Raw genomic sequence first — 12764 nt, 5'->3', positions numbered from 1 at the left:
TTCATAGGAGAAAGTTTTTTTTAATGTATTCGTTCCTGGGTGTCGCCAGCAAGGCTAGCATTTATTGCCCTTGAGAAGGCAGTGGTGAGCCTTATACAACTGAGTGACTGGCTAGGCCATTTCAGAGGGCAGTTAAGAGTCAACCACATTGTTGCGAGTCTGGAGTCACATATATGGGTGTCATATTTCCTTCCTCGGAGCGGCTACAGGACATTTTGGAGGGGGAGGGTGAACAGCCAGTTGTCATGGTTACCATATAAGTACCAACGATATAGGCAAAAAAATGGGATGAGGCCCTGCAAGCTGAATTTAGGGTACTAGGAGTTAAATTAAAAAGCAGGGCCTCAAAGGTAGTAATCTCAGGATTGCTACCAGTGCCACGTGCCAGTCAGAGTAGAAATAGGATAGCTCAGATGAATATGTGGCTTGAGGAGTAGTGCAGGAGGGAGGGATTCAAATTCCTGGGACATTGGAACCGGTTCTGGGGGAGGTGGGACCAATACAAACCGGACAGTCTGCACCTGGGCAGGACCAGAACCAATGTTCAAGGGGCAGTGTTTGCTAGTGCTGTTGGGGAGGAGTTAAACTAATATGGCAGGGGGGTGGGAACCTATGCAGGGAGACAAAGGGAAGTAAAATGGGAGCAGAAGAAAAGTAAAAGTGGAAGGCAGAGAAACCCAAGGCAAAAATTAAAAAGGGCCACATTGCAGCAAAATTTTAACGGACAAAGTGTGTTAAAAAGACAAGCCTGAAGGCTCTGTGCCTCAATGCGAGGATTATTCGTAATAAGGTGGATGAATTAACTGCGCAGACAGCTATTAACGAATACGATATACTTGGGATTACGGAGACATGGCTCCAGGGTGACCAAGTCTGGGAATTCAACATCCAGGGGTCTTCAACATTCAGGAAGCATAGACAGAAAGGAAAAGGAGGTGGGGTGGCGTTGCTGGTTAAAGAGGAAATTAACGCAATAGTAAGAAAGGACATTAGCTTGGATGATGTGGAATCTGTATGGGTAGAGATACGGAATACCAAAGGGCAGAAAACGCTAGTGGGAGTTGTGCACAGATCACCAAACTGATAGTGAGGTTGGGGACAGCATCAAACAAGAAATTAGGGATGCATGCAATAAGGGTACAGCAGTTATCATGGGTGACTTTAATCTACATATAGATTGGGCTAACCAAACTGGTAGCAAAACGGTGGAGGAGGATTTCCTGGAATGCATTAGAGATGGTTTTCTAGACCAATATGTCGAGGAACCAACTAGAGGGCTGGCCATCCTAGAAACATAGAAAATAGGTGCCGGAGTAGGCCATTCGGCCCTTCAAGCCTGCACCACCATTCAATAAGATCATGGCTGATTATTCCCTCCGTACCCCTTTCCTGCTTTCTCTCCAAACCCCTTGATCCCCTTAGCCATAAGGGCCATATCTAACTCCCTCTTAAATATGTCCAATGAACTGGCATCAACAACTCTCTGCATCAGGGAATTCCACAGGTTAACAACTCTTGAGTGAAGAAGTTTCTCCTCATCTCAGTCCTAAATGGCCTATCCCTTATCCTAAGACTGTGTCCCCGGTTCTTGACATCCCCAACATCGGGAACATTCTACCCGCATCTGACCTGTCCCATCCCGTCAGAATCTTGTATGTTTCTCTGAGATTCCCTCTCATCCTTCTAAACTCTAATATATAAAGGCCCAGTTGATCCAGTCTCTCCTCATATGTCAGTCCAGCCATCCAGGGAATCAGTCTGGTGAATCTTCGCTGCACTCCCTCAATAGCAGGAACGTCCTTCCTCAGATTAGGAGACCAAAACTGAACACAATATTCCAGGTGAGGCCCTGTACAACTGCAGTAAGACCTCCCTTCTCCTATACTCAAATTCCCTAGCTATAAAGGCCAACATACCATTTGCCTTCTTCACTGCCTGCTGTACCTGTATGCCAACTTTCAATGGCTGATGAACCATGACACCCAGATCTCGTTGCACCTTCCCTTTTCCTAATCTGCCGCCATTCAGATAATATTCTGTCTTCGCGTTTTTATTCCCAAAGCGGATAACCTCACATTTATCCACATTATACTGCATCTGCCATTCATTTGCCCACTCGCCTAACCTGTCCAAGTCAACCTGCAGCCTCTTAGTGTCCCCCTCACAGCTCAAACCGCCACCCAGTTTAGTGTCATCTGCAAACTTGGAGATATTACACTCAGTTCCTTCATCTAAATCATTGATGTATATTGTAAAGAGCTGGGGTCCCAGCACTGAGCCCTGCGGCACTCCACTAGTCACTGCCACTGCCTGCTATTCTGAAAAGGACCAGTTTATCCCGACTCTCTGCTTCCTGTCTGCCAACCAGTTCTCTACCCACGTCGGTATATTACCCCCAATACCATGTGCTTTAATTTTGCACACCAATCGCTTGTTTGGGATCTTGTCGAAAGCTTTTGAAAGTCCAAATACACCACATCCACTGGTTCTCCCATGTCCACTCTACTAGTTACATCCTCAAAAAAATTCCAGAAGATTTGTCAAGCATGATTTCCCCTTCATAAATCCATGCTGACTTGGACCGATCCTGTCACTGCTTTCCAAATGTGCTGCTATTTCATCCTTAATAATTGATTCCAACATTTTCCCCACTACTGATGTCAGGCTAACTGGTGTATAATTACCCGCTTTCTCTCTCCCTCCCTTTTTAAAAAGTGGTGTTACATTAGCTACCCTCCAGTTCATAGGAACTGACCCAGAGTCGATAGACTGTTGGAAAATGATCACCAATGCATCCACTATTTCTAGGGCCACTTCCTTAAGTATTCTGGGATGCAGACTCAGGCCCTGGGGATTTATCGGCCTTCAATCCCATCAATTTCCCTCAGACAATTTCCCGTCTGATAAGGATATCCTTCAGTTCCTCCTTCTCACTAGATCCTCGGTCGCCTAGTACTTCCGGAAGGTTATTTGTGTCTTCCTTCGTGAAGACAGAACCAAAGTATTTGTTCAATTGGTCTGCCATTTCTTTGTTCCCAGTTATAAATGCACCTGAATCCGACTGCAAGGGACCTACGTTTGTCTTCACTAATCTTTTTCTCTTCACATATCTGTAGAAGCTTTTGCAGTCAGTTTTTATGTTCCCGGCAAGCTTCTTCTCGTACTCTATTTTCCCCCTCTTAATTAAACCCTTTGTTGTCCTCTGCTGAATTCTAAATTTCTCCCAGTCCTTAAGTTTGCTGCTTTTTCTGGCCAATTTATATGCATCTTCCTTGGATTTAATACTATCCTTAATTTCTTTTGTTAGCCGCGGTTGAACCACCTTCCCCATATTATTTTTACTCCAGACAGGGATGTACAATTGCTAAAGTTCATCCATGTGATCTTTAAATATTCGCCATGGCCTATCCACCGTCAACCCTTTAAGTATCATTTGCCAGTCTATTCTAGCCAATTCACGTCTCAAACCATCGAAGTTACCTTTCATTAAGTTCAGGACCTTAGTTTCTGAGTTAACTGTCACTCTCCATCTTAATAATGAATTCTACCATGTTGAGGTCACTCTTCCCCAAGGGGTCTCGCACAACAAGATTGCTAATTTGTCCTTTCTCATTACACATGACCCAGTCTAGGATGGCCAGCTCCCTGGTTGGTTCCTCGACATATTGATCGAGAAAACCATCCCTAATATACTCCAGGAAATCCTCCTCTACCGCATTGCTACCAGTTTGGTTAGTCCAATCAATATGCAGATTAAAGTCACCTATGATAACTGCTGTACCTTTATTGCATGCATCCCTAAATTCTTGTTTGATGCTGTCCCCAACCTCTCTACTACTGTTTGGTGGTCTGTACACAACTCCCATTAGCGTTTTCTGCCCTTTTGATATTCTGTAGCTCCGCCCATACCAAATCCACATCATGCAAGCTAATGTCCTTTCTTACTATTGCATTAATTTCCTCTTTAACCAGCAATGCCACCCCGCCTCCTTTTCCTAAAACGGGGAAGGTGACTCAATCATGCCTAACAAGGGAAATTAGGGATAGTGTTAAATTTAAGGAAGAGGCATATAAATTGGCCAGAAAAAGCTGAGCACTGGGAGAAATTTAGAATTCAGCAGAGGAGGACAAAGGGTTTAATTAGGAGGGAGTAAATAGAGTACGAGAAGAAGCTTGCTGGGAACATAAAAGCTGACTGCAAAAGCTTATAGATATGTGAAGAGAAAAAGAGTAGTGACTTAGGTCCCTTGCAGTCAGATCAGGTGAATTTATAATGGAAACGAAGAAATGGCAGACCAATTGAACAAATACTTTGGTTCTGTCTTCACGAAGGAAGATACAAATAAACTTCCGGAAATACCAGGGGACCGAGGGTCTAGCGAGAAGGAGAAACTGAAGGAAATCCTTTATTCAGGAAATTGTGATAGGGAAATTGATGGGATTGAAGGCCGATAAATCCCCAGGGCCTGATAGTCTGCATCCCAGAATATTTAAGGAAGTGGCCCTAGAAATAGTGAATGCTATGGTGATCATTTTCCAACAGTCTATAGACTCTGGATCAGTTCCTATGGACTGGATGATAGCTAATGTAACACTACTTTTTAAAAAAGGAGGGAAGAGAGAAAACAGGGAATTATAGACCGGTTAGCCTGACATCAGTAGTGGGGAAAATGTTGGAATCAATTTTTAAAGATGAAATAGCAGTGCATTTGGAAAGCAGTGACAGGATCGGTCCAAGTCAGCATGGATTTATGAAAGGGAAATCATGCTTGACAAATCTTCTAGAATTTTTTGAGGATGTAACTAGTAGAGTGGATAAGGGAGAATCAGTGGATGTGGTGTATTTGGACTTTCAAAAGACATTTAACAAGGTCCCACACAAGAGATTGGTGTGCAAAATTAAAGCACATGGTATTGGGGGGTAATATATTGACATGGATAGAGAACTGGTTGGCAGACAGGAAGCAGAGAGTCGGGATAAACGGGTCCTTTTCAGAATGGCAGGCAGTGACTAGTGGAGTGCCGCAGGGCTCAGTGCTGGAACCCCAGCTATTTACAATATACATCAATGATTTGGATGAAGGAATTGAGTGTAATATCTCCAAGTTTGCAGATGACACTAAGCTGGATGGTGGTTTGAGCTGTGAGGAGGCTGCAGGGTGATTTGGACAGGTTAAGTGAGTGGGCAAATGCATGGCAGATGCAGTATAATGTGGATAAATGTGAGGTTATCCACTTCGGTGGCAAAAACATGAAGGCAAACGATGATCTGAATGGCGACAGATTAGTAAAAGGGGAGGTACAACGAGACCTGGGTCTCATGGTACATCAGTCATTAAAAGTTGGCATGCAAGTACAGCAGGCGGTGAAGAAGGCAAATGGTATGTTGGTCTTCATAGCTCGGGGATTTGAGTATAGGAGCTGGGAGGTCTTACTGCAGTTGTACAGGGCCTTGGTGAGGCCTCACCTGGAACATTGTGTTCAGTTTTGGTCTCCTAATCTGAGGAAGGACATTCTTGCTATTGAGGGAGTGCATCGAAGGTTCACCAGACTGAATCCCGGGGTGGCAGGACTGACATATGAGTAGAGACTGGATCGACTAGACCTGTATTCACTGGAGTTTCGAAGAATTAGAGGGGATCTCATAGAAACATATAAAATTCTGACAGGTTAGATGCAAGTAGAATGTTCCCAATGTTGGGGAAATCCAGAACCAGGGGTCACAGTCTAAGGATAAGGGGTAAGCCATTTAGGACTGAGATGAGGAGAAACTTCTTCACTCAGAGTTGTTAACCTGTGGAATTCTCTACTGCAGAGAGTTGTTGATGCCAGTTCGTTAGATATATTGAAGAGGGAGTTAGATATGGCCCTTACGGCTAAATGGATCAAGGGATATGGGGAGAAAGCAGGAAATGGATACTGAGGTGAATGATCAGCCATGATCTTACTGCATGGTGGTGCAGGCTCGAATGGCCTGCTCCTGCACCTATTTTCTATGTTTCCCTAAATGACATTAGTGAATTAAATGGGTTTTTATAACAATCTGTTTCATACTAGCTTTCTATTCCAGGTTTTTTTTTTAATTAATTAACTGAATTTAAATTTCCCAGCTGCCATGGTGGGATTTGAACTCGCATCCCCAAATCATTAGTCCAGGCTTCTGGATTACTGGTCCAGTAACATAACCACTGCACCCGAGAGTGCTGACTGCTGAGCCTTTGCAGAAGGATCAGGAGAGGTAACCAGAATCTAGACTGAAGCGATCTGTTGTAGAGAAGCAACAGGTGTATTCCTAAAACTAGGGCTGAGGCATCTGAAGGCTCTGCCACTCTAGGTGCAGTAGAAGGAGGGTGGTTGGATGACCTGGGAGGACACACACAAGTCTGCAAAAAGTTGTAAAAGTAAAGTGGGTGAGGCCATGGATAACTTTCAAGGGTTAAGTCATGGCAGGAGAGCTCGGACCCATGTCATGCTCCTCCTGTGCTGTGTGGGAAATCAGGGACACTTTCAGTGTGGGAAATCAGGGACGCTATCTGTTGGTAGAGGGCAGTGCTACTGCAGGTCAGTGAGGCTGGAGAGGTGATGGTGAAAAGGGTTTAGTGTGGGACAGGATGTGGTAGCAGAGTTTTGGATAATTTGAAGTTTGTGGAGGTTAGCACGGAGGGTGGTGGGTCAAGGCTGGAGTTCATGAACTTGTAGATAAGGATTATGGTGGCACTGATGATAAAGTTGAGTTAACATATTAGTGATTTTGACCTGGGTGTTTTCTGCTATGAGCAGAGCAGAAACTGGACTGAAGGGATTGATACAAGAGAAAGTGAGCATGCACTGGGAGGTAAATACATGGTCAGTCCTTGGACAAAAAATGAGATTAGAAATTGGGCAGTAATTTTTTATTTGTTCCGGGATGTGGGCGTCGCTGGCAAAGCCAGCATTTATTGTCCATTCCTAATTGCCCTTGAGAAGTTGGTGATGAGCCGAAGCCTTGAACCACTGCAGTCCTTGTGGTGAAGGAATTCCCACAGTGCTGTTCGGGAGGGAGTTGCAGGATTTTGACCCAGTGATGATGAAGGAATGGCAATAAATTTCCAAGTCAGGGTGGTGGGTATCTTGGAGAGGAACTTACAGGTGATGATGTTCCCTGACTTTTAGACTGACTTTTAGATTGGTTTTAATTGGCAGCGAACTACTAAGTAGCTGTTTGGTGTTTAAGTAAATTTTAGTAAGTAAATTAATTTAAGGGTTAAGTCATGGCAGGAGAGCTCGGACCTGTGTCATGCTCCTCCTGTGCTGTGTGGGAAATCAGGGACACTTCCAGTGTGGGAAATCAGAGACACTATGTGTGCAGGAAGTGTGTCCAGCAGCAGCTCCTGACAGACCGCATGACGGCACTGGAGCTGCGGATGGACTCACCTCTGGAGCATGCGCGATGCTGAGAATGTTTTGGATAGCACATTTAATGAGTTGCTCACACTCCAGGATGGTATGTTGTCTCCCTGGTGCAAGGGTCAAGGATGTCTCTGAGTGGCTGCAGAGCATTCTGGAGAGGGAGGGTGAACAGCCAGTTGTCATGGTACATGTAGGTACCAACGATATAGGTAAGAAGCGGGATGAGGTCCTACAAGCTGAATTTAGGGAGCTAGGAGTTAAATTTTAAAAATAGGACCTCAAAGGTAGTAATCTCTGGATTGCTATCAGTGCCACATGCTAATCAGAGTAGAGGGAGCAGGATAGTTAGAATCAATACGTGGCTTGAACAGTGGTGCAAGAGGGAGAGATTCAAATTCCTGGGACATTGGAACCAGTTCTGGGGGAAGTGGGACCTGTACAAAAGGGACGGTTTGCACTTGGGCAGGACTGGAACTGATGTCCTGGGCGTAACATTTGCTAATGCAGTTCGGGAGTGTTTAAACTAATATGGCAGGGGGATGGGAACCTATGCAGCGAGACAGGGCGAAGTAATATGGAGTCAGAAACAGATGGTAGAAAGGTAAAAAGCAATAGTGGAAGGCCGAGTAAACAAAGGCAAGAAACAAAAAGGGCCACATTACATCATAATTCTAAAAGGACAAAGGGTGTTTAAAAAAAACAAGCCTGAAGGCTTTGTGTCTTAAAGCAAGGAGTATCCGTAAGAAGGTGGATGAATTAACTGTGCAAATAGATGTTACCAGATATGATGTGATTGGGATTACAGAGACGTGGCTCCAGGATGATCAGGGCTGGGATCTCAACCTCCAAGGGTATTCAACATTCAGGAAGGATAGAATAAAAGGAAAAGGAGGTGGGGTAGCATTGCTGGTTAAAGAGGAGATTAATGCAATTGTTAGGAAGGACATTAGCTTGGATGATGTGGAATCTATATGGGTAGAGCTGCAGAACACCAAAGGGCAAAAAATGTTAGTGGGAGTTATGTACAGACCTCCAAACAGTAGTAGTGATGTTGGGGAGGGCATCAAACAGGAAATTAGGAGTGCATGCAATAAAGGTGCAGCAGTTATCATGGGTGACTTTAATATGCATATAGATTGGGCTAACCAAACTGGAAGCAATCCGGTGGAGGAGGATTTCCTAGAGTGCATAAGGGATGGTTTTCTAGACCAGTATATCGAGGAACAACTAGGGGGGAGGCCATCTTAGACTGGGTGTTGTGTAATGAGAGAGGATTAATTAGCAATCTCGTTGTGCGAAGCCCCTTGGGAAAGAGTGACCATAATATGGTGGAATTCGACATTAGGATGGAGAATGAAACAGTTAATTCAGAGACCATGGCCCAGAACTTAAAGAAGGGTAACTTTGAAGGTATGAGGCGTGAATTGGCTAGGATAGATTGGCGAATGATACTTAAGAGGTTGACAGTGGATGGGCAATGGCAGACATTTAGAGACCGCATGGATGAACTACAACAATTGTACATTCCTGTCTGGCGTAAAAATAAAAAAAGGGAAGGTGGCTCAACTGTGGCTATCAAGGGAAATCAGGGATTGTATTAAAGCCAAGGAAGTGGCATACAAATTGGCCAGAAATAGCAGCGAACCTGGGGACTGGGAGAAATTTAGAACTCGGCAGAGGAGGACAAAGGGTTTGATTAGGGCAGGGAAAATAGAGTACGAGAGGAAGCTTGCAGGTAACATTAAGACGGACTGCAAAAGCTTCTATAGATATGTAAAGAGAAAAAGGTTAGTAAAGACAAACTTAGGTCCCCTGCAGTCAGAATCAGGGGAAGTCATAACGGGGAACAAAGAAATGGCAGACCAATTGAACAAGTACTTTGGTTCGATATTCACTAAGGAGGACACAAACAACCTTCCGGATATAAAGGGGGTCAGAGGGTCTAGTAAGAAGAGGAACTGAGGGAAATCCTTATTGGTCGTGAAATTGTGTTGGGGAAATTGATGGGATTGAAGGCCGATAAATCCCCATGGCCTGATGGACTGCATCCCAGAGTAATTAAGGAGGTGGCCTTGGAAATAGCGGGTGCATTGACAGTCATTTTCCAACATTCCATAGACTCTGGATCAGTTCCTATGAAGTGGAGGGTAGCCAATGTAACCCCGCTTTTTAAAAAAGGAGGGAGAGAGAAAACAGGGAATGATAGACCGGTCAGCCTGACATCGGTAGTGGGTAAAATGATGGAATCAATTATTAAGGATGTCATAGCAGCGCATTTGGAAAGAGGTGACATGATAGGTCCAAGTCAGCATGGATTTGTGAAAGGGAAATCATGCTTGACAAATCTTCTGGAATTTTTTGAGGATGTTTCCAGTAGAGTGGACAAGGGAGAACCAGTTGATGTGGTATATTTGGACTTTCAGAAGGCTTTCGACAAGGTCCCACACGAGATTAATGTGCAAAGTTAAAGCACATGGGATTGGGGGTAGTTTGCTGACGTGGATTGAGAACTGGTTGGCAGACAGGAAGCAAAGAGAAGGAGTAAATGGATACTTTTCAGAATGGCAGGCAGTGACTAGTGGGGTACCGCAAGGTTCTGTGCTGGGGCCCCAGCTGTTTACATTGTACATTAATGATTTAGACGAGGGGATTAAATGTAGTATCTCCAAATTTGCGGCTGACTAAGTTGAGTGGCAGTATGAGCTGCAAGGAGGATGCTATGAGGCTGCAGAGTGACATGGATAGATTAGGTGAGTGGGCAAATGCATGACAGATGAAGTATAATGTGGATAAATGTGAGTTTATCCACTTTGGTGGTAAAAACAGAGACAGACTATTATCTGAATGGTGACAGATTAGGAAAAGGGGAGGTGCAAAGAGACCTGGGTGTCATGGTACATCAGTCATTGAAGGTTGGCATGCAGGTACAGCAGGCGGTGAAGAAAGCAAATGGCATGTTGGCCTTCATAGCGAGGAGATTTGAGTACAGGGGCAGGGAGGTGTTACTACAGATGTACAGGGCCTTGGTGAGGCCACACCTGAAGTATTGTGTACAGTTTTGGTCTCCTAACTTGAGGAAGGACATTCTTGCTATTAAGGGAGTGCAGTGAAGATTCACCAGACTGATTCCCGGGATAGCGGGACTGACACATCAAGAAAGACTGGGTCAACTGGGCTTGTATTCACTGGAGTTCCGAAGAATGAGAGGGGATCTCATCGAAACGTTTAGAATTCTGATGGGTTTAGACAGGTTAGATGCAGGAAGAATGTTCCCAATGTTGGGGAAGTCCAGAACCAGGGGTCACAGTCTAAGGATAAGGGTAAGGGCTAAGCCATTTAGGACCGAGATGAGGAGAAACTTCTTCACCCAGAGAGTGGTGAACCTGTGGAATTCTCTACCACAGAAAGTAGTTGAGGCCAATTCACTAAATATATTCAAAAAGGAGTTAGATGTAGTCCTTGCTACTAGGGGGATCAAGGGGTATGGCGAGAAAGCAGGAATGCGGTACTGAAGTTGCATGTTCAGTCATGAACTCATTGAATAGCGGTGCAGGCGCGAAGGGCCGAATGGCCTACTGCTGCACCTATTTTCTGTTTCTATGTGTCTGCTGCCCTTGTCCTACTAGGTGGTAGAGGTTGCGGGTTTGTGAGGTGCTGCAAAGCGGCCTTGGCAAGTTGCTCTAGTGCATCTTATGGTACACACTGCAGCCACGGTGCGCCGGTGGTGGAGGGAGTGAATGTTGAATGGGGTGCCAATTAAGCGGGCTGCTTTGTCCTGTCTGGTGTCGATCTTCTTGTGTTGTTGGAGCTGCACTTATCCAGGCAACTGGACAGTATTCAGGAAGGCAAATTGAATGTTGGCCTTCATTGCAAGGGGGTGGAGTATAAAAGCAGAAAAGTCCTGCTCCAACTCTACAGGATTGGTGAGGCCACACCTCGAGTGCTGTGTACAGTTTTGGTCTCCTTATTTAAGAACGGATATACTTGCATTGGAGACAGTTCAGAGAAGGTTCACCTAGGTTGATTCTGGAGATGAGGGGGTTGACTTATGAAGTTAGGTTGAGTAGGTTTGGCCTATACTCATTGGAGTTCAGAAGAATGAAGAATCTTATTGAAACATATAAGATAATGAGGGGCTCGGCGGGGTAGATGCAGAGAGGATCTTTCCACTCTTGAGGGAATCAAGAACAAGGGGACATAATTTCAGAATAAGGGGTCACCCATTCAAAACTGAGATGAGGAGGAATTTCTTCTCTGAGGGTTATAAATCTGTGGAATTCTCCACCCCAGAGAGCTATGGAGGCTGGATCATTGAATATATTTAGGACGGAGACAGACAGATTTTTGAGCAATGAGGAAATAAAGGGTTATGGGGAGTAGGCAGGGAAGTGGAGATAATTCCATGATCAGATCAGCCATGATCTTACTGAATGGTGGAGCAAACTCGAGGGGCCGAATGGCCTACTCCTGCTCCTATTTCTTATGTTATGTTCCATCACACTCCTGACTTGTACCTTGTAGATGGTGGGAAGGCTTTGGGGAGCCAGCAGGTGAGACACTCGCTGCAGAATACCCAGCCTCTGACTCTCTCTTGTTGCCACAGTCTTGATGTGGCTGGTCCAGTCAAGTTTCCGGTTAATGATGCCCCCCCCCCAGGAAGTTGATGGGGGATTTGGCAATGGTAATGCCGTTTAATATCATGGGGAGGTGATTAGACTATCTAATGGTCATTGCCTGATACTTGTGTGGCATGGATGTAACTTGACACTCATCAGCCCAAGCTTGAATGTCGTCTAGGTCTTGCTGCATGTGGGCATGGACTTCATTTTCTGAGGAGTTGCGAATGGAACTGAACACTGCAAACACCCCACTTCTGACCTTATGATGGAGGGAAGGCCATTGATGAAGCAGCTGAAGATGTTTGGGCCTAGGACACTGCCCTGAGGAACTCCTGCAGCGATGTCCTGGGGCTGAGATGGTTGACCTCCAAGCACAACCATCTTCTTTTGTGCAAGGTATGACTCCAGCCAGTGGAGAGTTTTCCCCCTGAATCGCATTGATTTCAATTTTACTAGCACTCCTTGATGCGCCACACAGTCAATTGCTGCCTTGATGTCAAGGGCAGTCACACTCGCCTCACCTCTGGAATTTAGCTCTCTTGTCCATGTTTGGACCAAGGCTGTAATGAGGTCTGGAGCTGAGTGGTTCTGGTGGAACCCAAACTGAGCATCGGTGAGCAGGTTATTGGTGAGTAAGTGCCGCTTGATGGCACTTACTGGGTGAAGAATACGCAGGAGATCCAGCAACTAGCCGACAACCACGACGTGCATGGATTCTTTAGCACAGTCAAGACCACCTACAGCTCAACCACCAAG

The 12764-nt window shown here is 45.2% G+C and overlaps 1 protein-coding gene across 5 annotated transcripts in view; it reads left to right on the top strand.

Moving 5' to 3' along the window:
* Nucleotides 1-12764, top strand: part of tent2 (terminal nucleotidyltransferase 2) — a 73662-nt gene that overhangs the window by 53047 nt on the left and 7851 nt on the right. The window lies entirely within an intron of this gene.

Source organism: Pristiophorus japonicus, chromosome 1 (assembly GCF_044704955.1).
Source record: "Pristiophorus japonicus isolate sPriJap1 chromosome 1, sPriJap1.hap1, whole genome shotgun sequence".
NCBI classification, from domain to species: Eukaryota; Metazoa; Chordata; class Chondrichthyes; family Pristiophoridae; genus Pristiophorus; species Pristiophorus japonicus.
The sequence above is the reverse complement of the archived record's forward strand: the minus strand, read 5'-3'. Positions and strand labels throughout refer to the sequence as shown.